We start from the raw sequence: 19,710 nt of genomic DNA, 5'->3' as shown, positions 1-19,710 counted from the left end.
TATGAGAAAATTTGCTAAAAATTTGAAGTATTTTAATAATAGTGAATTGTTAACCTCCAAAGGGGAGAGGTGTGGCGCTGCGGCCAGGGCGACTGATGCTGGAATCTGGGGACCACGGTTCGATCCCCGGCTCCGGCGGCAGGTTAGCCCAGCACCATGTGACTCTGGGCAATAGCTCGCTTAATCTTCCCGACGGCCCCCAGCGCCTAGAGACCCTTACGGGTGATTGTGCGCTTTACAAATGTGGACTTTACTTTACAGGTAATTTGTTCATTTGGTACTTTATACTTTCTATCTCCTTACAGTAATGGGAGACATTATATATCCATTACTTTAGCATAAGACACTTTATGTATTCCACTAGCTCAGGGAAGCTAAGTTAACATTCTTGTTTGGACCTGTCATTATATGAGAAGCTCTGGACAGATCACAATAGTTCAAAATAGGTCTAGTGGAATACCGCGATGGCACAACACGTTTGCACTTGGCACTTTTTGCACAAGACACTTTATGAATGCCAATAGTTCTGGCCAACATGTTGAATTAGGGGTCTTTTTTTACTGTAATAGTGAAATGCTAGTAGGAAATAGAATGTAGAAATAGAATGTGGAAGGCTTCTTAAATGATATTTATGCTGTTATGTATATGGAATACTGTGATGGCACTATGTCTGCATTTAGCACTTCTTGCATGCAACACTTTAGAAATACCAATAGTTATATCCAGCACTTTAGCATAAGACACTTTATGCATGCTACTAGTTCAGGCCAGTTAAATTAACACTCTTGTTTGGATCTGTCATTACATGAGTAGACTTGGGCAAATTATAATGGTTCAAAATAGGTCGAGTGGAGTACCGCGATGGCACAATATGTTTGCACTTAGCACTTTTTGCACAAGACACTTTATGAATGCCAATAGTTCTAGTCTGACAATGTTGAATTAGAGGCATTTATCATTGTAACAGTGAAATGCTATTAGGAAATAGAATGTGGAAGGCTTGTTTTCTTTTTAGGTGATATTTATGCTGTTGTGTATAAAAATGACTATTTTTGAATATATGAAGATTTTATTCAATTTTATTCTAGCTGCTAAAAACCCCTGTTAAGGTTTTGTTCTCGATATAAATGCTTTCTTGTTTCCTTTGTCCTCTGCTTTGCTCAATGAAAAAAATAAAATAAAAAAAAGATAAAATTAGTTTCCCGCGTGTACTTGTGTAGGTGCAATTTTTATTCTAGGTTGGTTAATTTCACGCATCACTCCATTAGTTCAAGTTATGGCCTTAAAGCCCATAGGAATCAATGGGAAATACAGATTCGGTATTTACAGAATCGGTAAATACCGAATCCTGGCAGTGGGAACGGGGTGTCACTTTGACACCCTGTAGTACCCCAAATTCAGGCTTGTGTGCCATGGGGCACACATACATGCCCTAAGGGCATGTCTGTGTGTCACATGGCATAGGTATACATGCACAGATGTGCATGTACACTGGAAATCGGTATTTTACCACCCAATAGGATTGGGTGGTAAAATAAGAAATCCCAAGGGCCTGTGGCACTGCAAACTGTGCCACCTACATATCGATTTACAGAATCGGTATATTTACCGATTCGGAAAAATACCGAAGTGGTAAATTTACCGAATCGGTAAATATACAGATTCTGTAAATTCCGACCCACCTACATCTCAAAAGCCAAATACCGGTCGGTAACGGCCGAAATCGGCCGTTACCGACCGGTATTTGGCTACCTACATCTGGCCCATAGTGTTATTACAAGAGATACATATTAAGGATGTTGAAATTGCTAAACTTCGTCGTAATTGGGTTGGTCATGTTTTTGCTTCCCCTGGCTCAGGTAAACGTAATGGGGTGGCTATTCTTTGTCATAAACGTTTAGATGTTCAATTGCTCTCTCAAGATAATGACACAGAAGGTAGATGGGTTGTAGTTTCTCTCTTGGGTAACAAAATCCCACTCACTATTTTTAATCTCTACGCTCCTACTGTGCAAGACAAATTGTTTTGGCCTTACATTCTTTCTTCATTAATGCAATATACTGATGATTACTTTATTTTAGGTGGAGATTGCAATATGATTATGGACCCCTTTTTAGATAGAAAGTCTAAATCACGTTTCATTCCCACTCCCATCCATACTCAATTTACCTCTACCATATCTCAAAGAGCCCTTGTTGATTCTTGGAGACTTTGTCATCCCTCATTACAAGAATACACTTATTTTTCCCCTGCTCATTCCTCTCAATCCCGAATAGATTATATTTTCATATCAAAGGCCCTGACCCAACACATTACCCACTCTGACATTGGATCGATTTTGATTTCTGACCATGCTCCCGTTTCGCTGACACTGGATTTACTCCCTCTTATAAAAGGTACCAGAAGATGGCGCTTTAATAATGCCCTTCTTCTAGATCCCAAATTCACGTCAGATTTCCTTACATTTGCTTCCCAGTTTTTTGTAGATAATGTATCTCCCCAAATAACTCCTCAATTATTATGGGACACTTTTAAAGCTGCTGCTAGGGATTTCATTATTTTGTTTGTTGCCAAAAAACAACGCTTAGCTAAACAATATATGCAATCACTTTCTACACAAGTTAAACTCTTAGAACATTCCTATTATGCATCTTCGACTCAGGATAATTTAAATATGCTCATTCAGGCTAACCTTAATTTCAATAAAATTTCTACTGAATCTGCTAATTGATGTCTTCTTAAATCTAGTGCTAAATATTATACCGCACAAAATAAAGCAGGTAATCTCTTGGCTAAATACCTCAAAATCTAAAAAGAACGAATAAAGATCGACTCCATTGTAAATTCATCGGATATTTCTCTGCATCAGGATGAAGATATCCTTCATGAATTTACTAACTTTTATCAGCAACTTTATACTCCAGAATCCCCTATTCTAGATACGGATATTCAACATTATTTATCTTCGCTTCCCTCTCCTCCCTCATCAGGAGTTGATTTTGTCTCTCTGGAACAGGATATTTTACCTAAAGATATTTTAGACTCTATTAATGTGCTTAAGAAAGGGAAAGCCCCAGGACCTGATGGTTTCACCATAGAATTCTACTTGCATTTTTCTACTCTATTAATACCTAGGCTTCATCAATTATTCTCCTTTTTTATTGAATCTAAGAAATCTGAAGGCTCCTTTCAGGAAGCTTTGATTTGTCTCATCCCCAAAGAAAATAAAGATCATATGTTATGCAAAAACTATAGACCTATTTCATTGATTAATTTGGACTATAAAATATTTGCGAAAATTCTTGCGCTACGTCTAGAGAAAGTTTTACCACACTTGATTGGTAAAGAACAGTGTGGTTTCATTAAGGGTCGTCATCTCTCCGATAATACACGCCTCTTTTTTAATGTCCTCAGCAAGTCCCACTCGTATAAACTTTCTTTAGCGGCGGTTGCCCTAGATGCTGAGAAGGCATTTGATAGAGTCAATTGGAAATTTATGCTTTCCACTCTTGCTTGGTTTGGTTTTGGCCCGAAATTTCTTTCTTATATTTCGTTATCATATTCTTTTCCCAGATCCTTCATACTAGCTAATGGTCTTGTCTCCTCGTCTTTTCCTCTTCTTAGAGGGGTCCGCCAAGGTTGTCCCCTTTCTCCTCCTCTTTTTGTATTGACTTTGGAACCTTTTCTATCACGAATTAGATTGAATAATGACATCTTGGGTTTTCCATACGGAGATACACAATTGAAACTTTCTGCTTATGCGGATGATATTCTTCTTTTTATATCTAATCCCCTCTCGTCTGTTTCAGCTTTTCTTTCGGAAGTTTCTCAATTTGCATTGGTTTCTAGTTATAAACTTAATGTTGCCAAATGTGAGATTTCACCCCTTAATGCCTTTTGCTTTCACTCTGATTTCTTGATTTCTTCCTTTCATTGGAGTCCCACTAAAATAAAATATTTAGGCCTTTGGTTCACCCCAATACTCAAAGACACTGTTGCGTTGAACATTAAGAACCTTCTTACATCCTTAAGGGAGGCCACGTCGCGATGGCAACCTTTGTTTTTATCCTGGTGGGGCAGGTTAGACTCTGTAAAAATCATCTTAGTCCCTATTATTTTGTTTCTTTCTCTCTAATATTCCAGTTAATATTCCTAAATACACTTACAAAACCATTTATTCTATTTTATCGCGGTTTTTATGGCAGAATAAGAGAGCTAGACTGTCTTTTTCTAAACTTAAATGTCCTACACATATGGGTGGTGTTAATTTTCCAGACTTTTCTTCCTATCGCACCTCATTTGTTCTTCTTCACTCTTCCTCTCTTCTTGCAGAACGTTCACTTGATAATCTCTCTCAACCATTATGGGTTGACATTGAGTCTTCTTTCTTCCATCCCTTCTCGTTTGAACAATTTGTTTCTTTATCACATCCCCCTGCTAGATTGTCTCTTCCTGTCCTTAAAATGTCTAGGAAAACTTTTTCCCCTCTTTTCTTAGGTGGACTCGATGATCGTTCTCATTTCCTGCATTCCACTATCTGGTATAATCCTTTAATTAAAATTAAAAATAGGATGATATTTTGGAAAGATTGGCAGGATTTTGGACTATCTTGGACTCATCAGTTTTTTAAGAATGGTAAATGTATTCATTTTTCTTTGCTTCAATCTCAATTCACTCTTCCGTTATCTTTCCAACACAGGTACACCTTATTGTGCTCAGCCGCTCAACATAGCTATGATACCCTCCCATCTTCCACTCCTTGCGCTAAAGCACCACCTATTACTCTGTCTGTATTATCTTCTTCTTCCTCAGCTTCTCAAATATATAATATACTTAGTGAATCTAATTTTACTCAAGATAAATCGAAAATAGAACTCGCCTGGGAATTAGATTTAAATGTATCTTTTTCTACTTTAACTTGGCATAAAATTTGGTCTAAAATAAGGAAATCCTCTAGAGCAGCTAATACTACTCAGACTTTATTTTTCATCTATAATAGAATCCTGATCACACCCACTAAACTGCACTCAATTGATTCCTCTATTCCTTCTAAATGTTGGTCATGTTCTCATACTATTGCAGATTTGAAACATATGTTATTCACATGCCTCTCAGTACATAGCTTCTGGTCCAAAGTTTGGCACCAAATTAACAGAATTTTTTCCACACACTTTCCTTTTACTTTGACGTATATTTTTCTAGATCGTCTTGCTGACATTTGGTCCAAATCTCACATAAATACCACCATTGTTGATTTACTTATTGCAGTTGCTTTTCAACAAATCACTAAGTCTTGGAAGGATACATCAAGCATTTCCTTTCAAGCTTGGTGGTACGGGATTTGTTATAATCACCGATTAGACAGGGCTTATGTCTATCCCATTGCTCTCGCCATTAAAAGAGATTTATTATGGTTTCCCGTTACAAACTTTTTGGACTCATCTGCTCAGTCCCTCCGTTTGCATTCCCCTCGGATTGAGGAAGTTCCCAAACCGCCTTAGTTGGTATATCTCTTTGTTTGACTAATGTTATTACCTTAAGTTTCTATATGGTTCTTACTAATGTTTACTAGAGGATTGTATATTTCACTGATACTGTACTTATTTCTCTGTAACTATTACTGCACTTGAGTATTTGATGTATTACCATTTTTTGCTTTTGTTTTTTTTCCAAATTTCCCCTTCTCTCCCTCCCACCTTTTCTTTCATTTTCTTTTCATGTTATGCATACTATACTTTGATCGATCAAGTATTTATTTAATATTATTGTATTTTTATCATTTAATAAAATGTTCGTTAAACTGATGATTGCAACATAAGCAAAATTAGATTCCCAGGTTTTCTGAGGGAATAGTAGATATGTTAAAAAATATTTATCATAATGCACAAGCAAGGGTGGTAATCAATGCTAACTCGAAAGGGACTGTGAATATTAATAGAGGTACCAGGCAAGGGTGCCCGATGTCCCCTATTTTGTTCACTTTCTTTATCGAGCCCTCGCAATAAGAATACGTGGTAACTCTGATATTAAGCCAGGAATGGCTAAAATCAAACTATTTGCTGATGATATTATTTTATATTTACATCCTGACAGATTAAACCTTGAACTAGCAATAGGTGAATTTAGCAGATTTGAATTGATTGGTGGATACAAGATCAACCAGAACGAAACCGAGGTATTAGTCATGAACTCAGATTGTAATTTTTTACCTGAAAATTTTAAAACACAAGCCGTAAAAAAAGAACCAATTAGATACCTAGGCATTTATGTATCCAATCAGTTCGAACAACTATTTAGTTTGAACTACTCCTTAATGTTTAATAAAATAAAAAATTTGTTAGACTTTGATTGGTCGGGTGGCTTTAGTAAAAATGTCGATTCTTCCGTTAATTATTTTTCTTTTTTCAAACGTGCCGTTAAGAATCAACTCTCAGTATTTTAGAGAGATCGATTCTATGATCAGGGGTTTTGTCTGGAATAAAAAGTCCCCTAGAGTGAAATTGAGTATACTTCAGTTAGATACTACACCAAATATATGTATGTATTACATGGCAGCAATAATGGACCTCACAGCACGTTTATTGAAGTCCAATAGTTTATTTGACATATTTTTTTATGAAAAAATGATTCAGGAGGGTGGATCTCAAGTTCCGATTTTTTTAAAAACAGCAAAGTTACCAAAAAAACTCGATATAAGACTATGCGAGATTTTTTTTTATTAGACTGCAATCATTATTCAAGTTGGGAGGGGGCGGTGGGTTTCATTATTTGAAATTGGAAGAATGTAAGAATATGAGGCTTCAGATACAGCTGAATAAACTTCAAAAGTGGAAAAATCTAGGGTTCGGTAATCTAGCTTCATTCTTTGTTGCACAGAAGCTTATTACTTGGCAGGAAATTATGACCAGAACGGATAATGGAACGGAACCTGAGGGGCATCCGATGGTGCACCGCCACTGCAGCGCCGGAGCCGGTTCCAGGGTGTAACGGAGCTGATACGACACTCCGGGCGTGGAGATAAGATGGCGGCCGCCATCACCTCCACTTGAAACCCGGGGCCGAGACACGCCGAGATGGAGGCGCGACCCGCGGCGGCATAGGTGAGACGGGGACCACCACACAGCGAAAGACAGCAACGGTTCCGCACCCGACGGCGGCGCTGGGTGGGTGCGATGCCGCCGGGGGCCCTGATTGACAGGCGGGCCCCCTGGACTCCTCACCGCACGAACGAAGAAAAGCGGAGGCGGGAGGGAGTACTGGACCGCACACGGCCTGGCAGAGGAGTAAGCAGTGCAGTGAGGTGGCTGCGCTACGCCACGGCTCCGACCTTTTCTGTATAACGGACCCCCAGAACGCCATCAACACCGAGGCTGCCTGACTTCAACATGGCGCCCGGTGGAGACGCAGATTGAGGCCCCCTGAGGAATGGGACCGGGTTTGAGCAGAGAGCTATGCCAGTGACCACTGGGGCTACTGTGTGGGGACCTTGACTCTAAATCTGCTTGGTGCCGCCAGAGGTAAGGCCCGGGCTCATCGCGAATCGCTGGGGTGCACACGCTGACACCTCCTGGATAACAATCCATGCCGTTTCAACTCACTGCTCGCCTGCCTGACTTTAAAATGGCGGCCACCATGTAAAATTGGCGCCCCCGTCGGTTTCACTTGGACTCGAAGCCCCACGCCTACCTCTTACCAGGTGCTGCTCTATAGGGGATAATAAATTGCTGCTCTCTCTTAATCCTGGTGCGGGTTCACCGAAGCGCCACGATCGTCTTTACCACCATCTATGCGACCCCTGTGTAAGTCCCCCAGCCACAAAATGGCTCCCATTCCACTTCATCACGGCTAAACTATGCATGTCCCGGACACCGGCAACACCCCGCACGCAAAGAACCACTCCTGCCTGCACAATGGGGAAATTAAAAATCATGCAGAACCTGACTGTACCTGAGACGGCACCGGAAAATCAGCTGAGTACCGGCACATTGGCTAAGCTGGCAACTATAGCCCACCAGATCCATGGGAACTTTTCACTGGACTACCCTTCCCCTACCCCTCCTCGCTCTACTCCTCTCTGCTTTCCTGCTACTGACTTCTGCCTTCACCTGTCCTGGCCCTAGTCTCCATCATGCTTATCTCCTCGCTCTACTCCTCTCCACTTTCCTGCTAACGACCTCTGCCTTCTCCTGTCCTGGCCCTTAGCCCCCACCCTGTTTACCTGAGAATTTTCCCTCGCCATCTGAGATCTAGCTATTCTGCCTGAAGTCCGATGGAGCTACCTGGTCTAGCTATAGGGGAGACAGGTCGGGGATCCCCTCCTTGGACGTCACCTACCCAGTCGGTCTTTATCCAGACTTCCTTTCGTCTCTCCTGTCGCCCCTTCCCGCACCCTCTCCCTATTTTTATCTCTCCTTCTCTCCTCTCTCAATGGACTGAGACTGAACTATTTTGTCTAATGACCGATGGAGCTACCTGGTTTAGCAATAGGGGAGATGGGCCGTGGAATCCCTCCTTGGTCGTCACCTACCCAGCCGGTCCTTAGACAGACTTCATTTCGTCTCTCCTTGTTGTCTCTTCCCCTATCCCCCCTTTCTCTACTTCCATGCCCCCTCCCCTCTACCCTCCATCTATTTTGCCCTATTTTCCCACTGAGACGGAGCTATTTGGCCAATGCCCGGTGGAGCTACCTGATAGCTATAGAAGAGATGGGTCTTGGGACTTCACCTCGACCGTCACCTACCCAGCCGGACCTTGGACAGACTTTCCTTTCGTCTCTCTGCCGCTTCTCCCTCCCACCTCTTTACCCTTAACACTTCCCCTCTACACCTCAATTATCTTGTCTCCTATGCTCTTGTTATTGTTTGTCTAGCAACTGATGTAAATTGGAACTGATTTAATCTTGTTATGTATTTTTTGTGGAACCTCATGTAAAGCTCTCTGATACCTCCGGGTCTAGCCAGCGCTATATAAAACTCTTGAATAAATAAATAAATAAATATAATAAGACATATCACCTCTGGCTACTGCCTTGTATAATATAGGACTAACGGGAGTAGGCAACTGCTATAAGTTTCTGAGAAAGCGTGCAGAAGTTTCCTTGGTGGATGAAATCTTAGTTAAAATATCTCAGGAAACTAACTGCTCCTTCTCAAGACAGGAATGGGAACGGATTGCCCTGGTAGGTGGAAAGACTCTTCGGGCAGCCAACATTAAGAGAATGTCTTTTATATCATGTTGGTTGGCTTATTTAACTCCCAAAGCACTAAATAAGCGTTTTTCGGGAGTAGAGAATAGATGCTTCAGATGTGAGCACTTGGGGGGGGGGGACTGGCTTCATACATTTTATACATGCCCCAAATTGGTTAGTTTTTGGTCTAAAATCTTTTCCGTAATTAGTCAGGATATTAACAAGACTATCGAGCCCGAAGCTGAAATTCCGCTCTTTGGTATTTCAGCGAAGAGAAGCGATTTGTCTAGGTCAGAAGAAGCTTATAAGGCAATTTGCACTTTGGTGGCCCGCTCCTTAATACTTCAAAATTGGAGATCCATGGAGATACCATCTTACTTTAAATGGCAGAATAAGATGAGGCAGACCAAAAATTTTGAAGAGGCTTATGCCAAGAGAGCAGGATCTATGAGAAAATTTGCTAAAAATTTGAAGTATTTTAATAATAGTGAATTGTTAACCTCCAAAGGGGAGAGGTGTGGCGCTGCGGCCAGGGCGACTGATGCTGGAATCTGGGGACCACGGTTCGATCCCCGGCTCCGGCGGCAGGTTAGCCCAGCACCATGTGACTCTGGGCAATAGCTCGCTTAATCTTCCCGACGGCCCCCAGCGCCTAGAGACCCTTACGGGTGATTGTGCGCTTTACAAATGTGGACTTTACTTTACAGGTAATTTGTTCATTTGGTACTTTATACTTTCTATCTCCTTACAGTAATGGGAGATATTATATATCCATTACTTTAGCATAAGACACTTTATGTATTCCACTAGCTCAGGGAAGCTAAGTTAACATTCTTGTTTGGACCTGTCATTATATGAGAAGCTCTGGACAGATCACAATAGTTCAAAATAGGTCTAGTGGAATACCGCGATGGCACAACACGTTTGCACTTGGCACTTTTTGCACAAGACACTTTATGAATGCCAATAGTTCTGGCCAACATGTTGAATTAGGGGTATTTTTTTACTGTAATAGTGAAATGCTAGTAGGAAATAGAATGTAGAAATAGAATGTGGAAGGCTTCTTAAATGATATTTATGCTGTTATGTATATGGAATACTGTGATGGCACTATGTCTGCATTTAGCACTTCTTGCATGCAACACTTTAGAAATACCAATAGTTATATCCAGCACTTTAGCATAAGACACTTTATGCATGCTACTAGTTCAGGCCAGTTAAGTTAACACTCTTGTTTGGATCTGTCATTACATGAGTAGACTTGGGCAAATTATAATGGTTCAAAATAGGTCGAGTGGAGTACCGCGATGGCACAATATGTTTGCACTTAGCACTTTTTGCACAAGACACTTTATGAATGCCAATAGTTCTAGTCTGACAATGTTGAATTAGAGGCATTTATCATTGTAACAGTGAAATGCTATTAGGAAATAGAATGTGGAAGGCTTGTTTTCTTTTTAGGTGATATTTATGCTGTTGTGTATAAAAATGACTATTTTTTGAATATATGAAGATTTTATTCAATTTTATTCTAAGCTGCTAAAAACCCCTGTTAAGGTTTTGTTCTCGATATAAATGCTTTCTTGTTTCCTTTGTCCTCTGCTTTGCTCAATGAAAAAAATAAAATAAAAAAAAGATAAAATTAGTTTCCCGCGTGTACTTGTGTAGGTGCAATTTTTATTCTAGGTTGGTTAATTTCACGCATCACTCCATTAGTTCAAGTTATGGTTATGGAAGTGTGATTTCACAAGGGGTATACAAAATTTTGTTTCTCCACCTTGCTCCATCACATACGAAATGGTAAACATGAATGTCTGGATTAAGCATAACTAGAGCTTATGTGATCTTGAGTCTAAGGCTTCAGTTGAAAGATAGGTGGTAATGGAAAATACTCAGATTTTTGGAGAATATAGTGGTAGAATCTCCTCAGCCATATTATCCTCATACTGAATGAAACTGTGCTGCACATCTGGCCCTATTTTCAGCAGTGAAACCAGAAGATGCGAGTTTTAAGACCTCACACAAAGAGAAGGACAGAGAACAGCTGTCTGTGAAAGGCAGCTGGAAAAAGGATACTATCCAGATAAATATAAAACATGCGCATAACAGGGAGGTAACACAGTGGAAGCAAATACTACTAAACACCACAACCTTAAGAAAAAGCCCTAGGAGTTTCTTAAGACTGCCCTCACCCACTGTGTAGTGGCATGCTTCATCATAGGGCCGCCACCAACACCCTGGTTGAGACCAAAACTCAGGGTGGAGTGCTAGATTTTTTTGGAAAGAAGAAAAGAGAAAACGGAAAAGTTCTCCAAAAGAGGGATCCCTAATGCTGAAAGTTATTCTATTAAAACTGCTCAAGTGGGTACCTATATATTTATTTATTAGTGGTCCCACTTAACAGGGCTAAAAGTAAGTGTTGGGTATATAGGAGGAGTTACATCTCCATCCTCCCATCTGCTTGTACCAATTGCGGTTTAATCCTGGCTAATGCACTCGTCTTTGTAGTGTGATCTTTGGTAAAGCATGTTACCTCCCTGTGTATCAGTTTCAGTAGTTCTAAAAATAGATAGTCCTGGGCGGCAAATTCCGTTCCGCCTGCGGAATTTGGGTACTTTCACGTTCTGCGGAGAACGCGAAATTGCCCAAACTTTTGCGTTCCGCAACTTCACGAAATTTTTTGCTTGTTCGCGTTCTCAAAATGTGTGCTAGCGAGATATTTCCCCCCGAGCACACAAACAGCAATTACGAACAGAAAAAAAAGCATCGCGAACAAGCAATTCCACGTGTTCGCGGAATATCCGCGTGTTCGCGTAGATTTTTTTACTGTTTCGCGGAGATTTACTTTACGAGATTACGCAAATTCCACCGACCCCTAAAAATAGACAATACTAAGGAACATGTTACATAAAAATCTGTATATCCTGGTCATTCCAACGGTGATTCTGCTCCTGTATTTCTGAACCCCACGTTAGGTACCTAATGCAGACATTTGCTATGAATACCCAGCCTTAGTCGAACTGAGAGACACACTTCTCCATTCCACAAGGAGAAAGCTGCTCACATTTGTCTGGAGGTGACAATGCTAATTTTTCTGCTAGACATTTGTGATGGATGTGGCATCACAGTGATGCACAGACAATGGCTTTGGGGATGGAGGAGGCGACATAACATGACCTGATGCCTGTTTGTAGGTGGTGCAGAGGGCAGGCAGCCTTCCTGCCACGAAGTTCACTACTCTAGACAGGCCAGCACCTGCACTGCTGCCACACCCTACACATGCAGCAGTAGAGGCCTCCAACTGTAGGTGCAGCGGAGCCGAGCAGCGAGGAAACGAGGGGCATCCATGAAAGAAGCTAGTGTTTGGGAGCCTCCTCATTAATAAGAAAAGAGCAGAAGCATGGAGGGGATGCTGCATGGTAAAGACAAGCATTGGCAAAGCCAATATGTCTGGCCCATAACTTGAGGGACTGATGAGGTTTGTGTCCATCTATGTTTTGGCTATTGTACGCCCCTCCCCTCTCCCTGCCCTCACTTTCTTCTCCTGTATTAGCACGTTTAAGCATTACAGAGGCAGTGCGACCACTGCACAGACCCACAAAAGAAACACTATGTTAACGAAACAAAGATTATCATTTAGGGGTGGCCCAGATCCAGCAAATTAAAGAAATGAGATATTTCAGCTATCATACTTGCTCATAGTGATGAGGTTTCTTACATATTAATTGCATATTCTGATGCGTCAACATGCTGCACTCTGAGATGGAAATGATGAACAGAAGTGTAACAAGTGTACTACTAAATAACTGAGCACACGCCCATTAACAAGACATCATTTCTGCAGGTAAATACACAAGTCTAACTAGGCAGTCTAAGTCACCAAAATTCACTATTTTCGTTATGAAGGTTAAGTTAAAACCCCCTCTGGATATTTCCACACCTTTCAAATTATCATATTTGATTGCTTGATCAATCAGTATCTGTAATTTTCTCACCAAAAGCACACAATTTTTTTAACTTCGGTTTGACGTCACTTCTCTGAGTGACAGAGATCACTGATGATGAACTGGATTGCGGGTCTGGTGGCTTAGGGCCAAATGTATCATAGTTCCGTTTTGCGAATTCTAAATAGCGATTTTTAAGGAATCGCTATTTAGAATTCGCAAAACGGTATGTATGTACAAAATCGCTTTTTTATAGCGATTCCTTACCATTCCTAATTTGCGATTAGCTAATTGCTAATCGCAAATTACCCATTCATTTCTATGGGCCAGGAGGCCCATAGGAATGAAGGGGGACTTTGCGATTAGCAATTTGCTAATCGCAAATTAGGAATTTTTTCAAGGGTGCAGGGGTGTCTCAAGAACACCCTGCTGCACCCCTGAAAATGACATGTGGGGGCATATGGTGCACATACATGCCCTAAGGGCATGTATGAGCGTCATATGGCACCTTTGTTTTTTTTTGTATAAAGCTTTTTTAAAAGAATTCGCCATTTACCACCAACTAGAAGTTGGTGGTAATTTGCGAATCCTTATGGGCATTTTTTGAATATTTTTTCTTTGATACATTGCATTTAGGGAATCGCAAAAATTGCGATTCCTTAAGTGCAATCGCAAAATAAGGAATAGCAAATTTTGCGATTCCTTATTTTGCATCAAACATGTTACATACATACCATTTAGCTAATTAGCATTCGAAAAGCGAATTTCGGCCTTTGCGAATGCTAATTAGCTTGATACATATGGCCCCTTAGTGGACTAATGCGTCCCCTTCAGGGCCTGTGTTTGACCTTCTGGTAACAGGTTCAAATCCCAGTGGGTCTACTCAGCCTTTCATCCATCTCAGGTCGATAAAATGAGTACCGTTGAGTTACAATAAACATCTACTATTCAGCGCCAAGATACCTCCCGGTGAAAGCGTGCCTTACAAATACACGTTTTGTTATGTCTTCTGCTGTGACAGTTTCATACTACAGATTTCACTCACATTCATGTTGAAATATGGGATTTTAACTAAAGTTAAATTGCTTTCTTTCATTGTAGCTCCAGCATCTTCCTCAGTAATTACTTTTAAGTATACCTGATGCTTCTGTTGTATGAAAGCTATAATTGATATTAACATCAATAAACTATGCACTTTCTGTGGAACAATTAATTAGTTCATAGCTCACACTTAAATTAAATAGTTGTGTTATTTTAAGGTGGTGTGATATAGCCAAACGAAATGTAACTATTTTTAACAGCTTCTGCACCTAGAATAATCCAGATTTAAGCTGTATTTTCAGTAATACACTATATAAAAGAATGATGCAGGCATACAAAAGGAATGCATGTGGTAAAGGCAATGAAACAACATTATGTATATAAGCTGCTCAATGAAACATCTACCATTTGGCATGCAGCAAGAATGCAGAGAAGCGTCCTGGGCAACTTGAAAGAACAGAGGTTAGTAATATGTAAAAAAAACAATGTAGAAGATACATCAAACATGTAGTGTTTCAGGGCTCAGATACGGTATTGCCTAGCCAAAGATGGATCTATTAGGGAATGTAGGGGCATATTAGCAAGAACCTCGTTAAAATTATCGCTGTTTTAGCGGCAGGAAAATGCAGCTGAAACAACGATAATGGGCTTGCTAATATGCGTTATAGAATTCCAATAGAAGCCCAGGTTAGATGTCCTGCACATCTAACCTGGGCTTCTATTGGAATTCTATAATGCATATTAGCAAGCCCATTATCGCCGTTTTAGTGGCAGTTTCCTGCCGCTAAAACAGCGATAATTTTAACGAGGTTCTTGCTAATATGCCCCGTAGTGCCTTAAGAAAGGAGGTTCCATATGACACTATCTTGCAGCTTCTTCTCAGAAGCAAGCAGGCCCCTGGTACAGGTCCAGCTTTTGCACTTGTCGCGCCCGGTGCAACTATGTTTTAGGCACCCCCATGACTCCTACTTCACCGATTCCATCACTACCACCCTTCAATGGTACCCCCTATCTCTCCATAAAAACCTTTCATTGTTTTAATGCGATGGTTGGAGTTTGTTTCATTTATAATTATGTATTTCTACTCAAACGAAAGCTTTTCAGCAATATTATGAAAGACTGTGGGAAAACATAATGGGCGTCATTTAAAAGGCCCCAGCAACACCGCAGCATCACTAACGACGCTCCAGTGGTGCTGTGCCCTGCTCCATATTAACAAGGCAGCGCTAAGCCCCTTTGTGTGGTTTAATGTGGCCTTGTAAATATCGTTCCCCAGTTTTCTGCGTTAAAGGCGCTTGCAATGTGTGTTGCTGTGGGCGTTTCAAGCAACACTCATGGCTTTTTGACAATGCCCTAGATTTATAGGAAATCGTTAATCTGGGGCAGTGACAAAAACGTTTGCCTCCCCAGGGGAGGTGTGAGGATGGCGCAACATGGAGAAATACTTTTATTTCTCCTTGTTTTTTGCTCTTTCTATGTGTGCTGCATTCTGCAGGAGCAAAATGTCATTAATGATTGTTGTTGTGCAGGAAGGTGTCTCTTCTTGCACAACAACAATCATCCCTGCAACAAAGGCACCCTTGCACAATGGTGCAAGAGTGTCTGCGTTGGTGCACAGCTGCTGTTTGTGCGCTGGCGCAGGGATGAGTACAGAAATGCACAGTATTCTTGTAAATACAGCGCATGCCTGCACTTAGACAATTTTGCAGCTTGGCGCCGCAAAATTGCTTGTGGCACCGTGCCATTGTCTTGTAAATGTTCTCATCTATATCATGCAGTTTTCATGCAGCTCTTTGATGGCATTTCTTTGGTCACTGTGTGATATCAGGATTGTAATAAGTGAACTTCATGTAACAAAAGGATCTATGTGACACTGAGCTATACACATAAAATACAGTTCTGCATGGTACACGTTCTTTGTGGCAGGCATATTAACCCACTGCGACTAGACAAATCTCTAATCTCACTCCAGCCAGATCATTAATCATCCGAGTTATCTTGACATTTTTATTGATGCCTGATAACTGCTGGACACACAGGAAACTCTGCAGCAGGTACTTGTAAACACATGTTATTTCTAAACATAGCCCCCCCAGCCACTGTTAGCGCCCAGTGCGGCTGCACCTATTGCACAACCCTAAAGCCGACCCTGCTCGGAGGATGTATGACGGTACAACGCGTACCGTTACAACGCGTCCCTTTACGACGCAGTTTTAACAACGCAAGTTGTTACAATGACTTGCGTTGGGGGGGCGCTGATAGTGAATAGTTTAATTTACTATTCCAACACCAGTCCCCATGCATAGTAGGGAAGGTGTTGGATAGTAAATTAAACTATCCCCTATCCTAGAGCGCCCTCCAGCGAAAGTCGTTGTAACGACTTTCGTTGTTAAAACTGCGTCGTAACGGTACCGCGTTGTAGCGGTTCCGTTGTAAAGGATGTTTCCCCTGCTCTGGTATTGAGTACTTGCAATTCTATTTTTCCACTTCAAGCGCTGACTATAACAGAAAATGAGCACACTAAGGACCTCATTATGATGGTGGTCAGACGAGCATCCGACTGCCATCGTAGCGGGATGGAGCTCCACCGACCATATTATGATATGCCATGTAGGCGGTTAGACACATCTCTATTCCTATTGTGGCTTGTGCTGTGGCCCGGGGAAGAGCAGCAACACAAGCCACAATAGAACAAGCATTTGCAATGCAATAGGTCTCGCATTAGGAAAGTTTGAGCTATTGGTATTTTAAATGACAATTTTTTTATGTGTTGGTTTTGAAAATAGCGAAATTAATAGTTTGTCATTTACAATGCCAATACTTTTAACTTTCGCAAATGTGACACCTATAGCCTTTGTAATGCAATATGTGTTGTATTTACGTGACTTAGATGTATTGATATTACAAATAACAATCGCTTTTAATTTTTTTAAATAATTAATACTTAAATAAAAGTTATTGTAATTTACAATGTGAAGATTATGTTCAAAGAACAGAAGTGAAATATTAACATCTTTTTGTGACATTTCTAATAAAGCTTGAAACATTGAGAGAACATATTTGAAGCAGTTGTTGTTGAATGGTTGCACAGATTGATGCTGTGGTGGTGCTGAGCGATGCTGTGGTGGTGCTGAGTGGTGCTGGGGTGGCGCTGAGTGGTGCTGTGGTGGTGCTGAGTGATGCTGTGGTGGTGCTGAGTGATGCTGGGGTGGTGCTGAGTGGTGCTGTGGTGGTGCTGAGTGATGCTGTGGTGGTGCTGAGTGATGCTGTGGTGGTGCTGAGTGATGCTGTGGTGGTGCTGAGTGATAATGTGGTGGTGTTGATTGAGTAACAAATTCAAGGTGCTGCAAAACCAGTGCAAGGATCATGGGAGGTGCTCACAAACTGGTGTCTGGTACACTGTGTATTTAGAGAGATTCTATATTGTGCTAGTGCACTGTGTCTATTTGAAGGTAAAGGATATGCTCCTTATTGTCCAATTCAAGAGTATTTAGCAATGATTCTTGAATGTGGCAGTCCTTGAAATGTTAAGAAATGCAGGTTGTAATGCTCAGTACAACGCATATACACTAAGAGCACTCTTAAATAATGGCGAGAGAGATTGAGGTGCCGGAACCCAGATGTATTGAAACATTACACAACCCCTGGGATCCTCAGCATACCCAACACACACTCTACCTTGAACATTGCTAACCACCTTGTGAAACAGGGAACAAGGGCAGAGTGCAATACCATATACCGTGAGAAATGTATAATGACTTCATTTACCTGCCACTTTCCATCATTCTCTTGTATTCCATTCCTAATAATTGATCAGTTCTGGACCATCGTGGCTATTTTGTCCGATCTCGAACTTGTGCAGTATGAGGTGTATGAAGGGAGATGCTTTTATAGCATCTTACCTTTGAGAAATAACTGTATGGTTATTTGTAAATCAGAAACTAACCAGGCCAAATATCCTACAACCCTTAATAAATGTTTTAGATGATTTCCACAAAATGAGACTTTATTGTAGGCGATTAACAAATAAGCAGGATTGGAGGAGAGAGTAAATGATCAGGTGTGAGGTGGGTAGCAAAAGACAAGAAGTAGTAAAGTGAAGGGATGACATAAGAAGACAAGCATTTACAATGCAATGGTCTCGGCATCATTAAAGGTAGAGTTATTGGCATTGCTCATTACATTTCTTTAAATCATAAATAAATGGCATGGTCATTTGATGGGACAAACCTACTAGGAAACTTTGAAGCATAGTGCGTCTCGTGGCTGGAAATGCTTGGTAGGCACAACGGTTGATAAGTAACCTATGGTATAAGGGGAGAGAGGGTCAGTGTACACGTAGGTGCCCACTAATCAGCAGCATTGGCCAGTAAGATAATCCAAAATGCGAGCCACCTAAAGGTCGACATGCTAGAGGGAGTACCATTGCCAGCATGATTTATGCCACTCTGACAGAAAATTACGAATCAAACCACCTTTAAACGTCGGATGCACATTTAAAATTACCCAAACTTGATTGGAAAACTGCACCTGTGACAACACAAAGATGTGCTGCCATGTTAATAAATTATCACACAAACGTAATGATAAAGCGCCTCGTAATGAGGGTTAAAGTGCAGGGAAATGTTCTAGCTGCGCTAAATGGGCTGTGCAGGTAAGCCACACTTAAGTAATGAGTGAGCGCATTAATACCGAACAAATTAATGCAGATATATACTGCAGAAGTGCGAGCGCCTCTTCGGGCAGTTCTAGCTCCCAGCGTATGCATCTGATCTACAGCCGCGAATATCTAATTACAGCCGTTCGGCTCTGCTCGCATCATTGTCTTAGAAGTAAAAAGATCATTTTAAGATTTACGCTTTGGTTTCTTCTATAAATAGCTCTTTATAGCAATTCATGAGCCTTTTAAAAATGACTCAGGGGATTCTATATATACACAACTGACTTGGGCATAAAGTCAATTTTCATGTACTGTGAGTTACACATAATCAGTACCTGTCGGCGTAGATTGCTTGCTGTGCCGTGTAATGCCGCATCGTCTCAGCTCCCACTTCCCGACACTCTCCCATAATCAGAGCTCGAAGTCCGCCGACCCCTGTTGCTTCCCTGCAGTAACCCCGCGATTGTCATCTGAAAAGTTCCCCGGTAGGTGTTTCCCTACGGAGAGGCAGCGTGCATCAAGCAGAACCCGAAAGCCAGACTGTCGAATATTTCCTGGCCGTTTTCTTTCAATTGTAGGTTTATATTCTGATCGAACTTTAATCCCACACCAATAACTAAGTAATTTTATCGAAAATAAGGCAATACTTGATTAATGAATCTCTGTTTTGGTTTCATGCGCTCTACAGTGTAAAGTTGAAGCAGGTTTGCATGGGTAATACATAATAAGTGTTCATTTACATGTAGCTTTTGATTTAATAAATATAAACGCTAATAAATAAAAATAAAACGCTGCGATGTGGGCACTCGTGTGTCTGTGTGCGTGCGGGTGTGTATGTGTGTGGGGGGGCCTGTATGTGCGTGCGTGCGTGCATGGGC

The sequence above is a fragment of the Lissotriton helveticus genome, chromosome 10, assembly GCF_964261635.1.
Source record: "Lissotriton helveticus chromosome 10, aLisHel1.1, whole genome shotgun sequence".
In the NCBI taxonomy this organism is placed as follows: Eukaryota; Metazoa; Chordata; class Amphibia; order Caudata; family Salamandridae; genus Lissotriton; species Lissotriton helveticus.
This window is presented reverse-complemented; position numbering follows the sequence as displayed.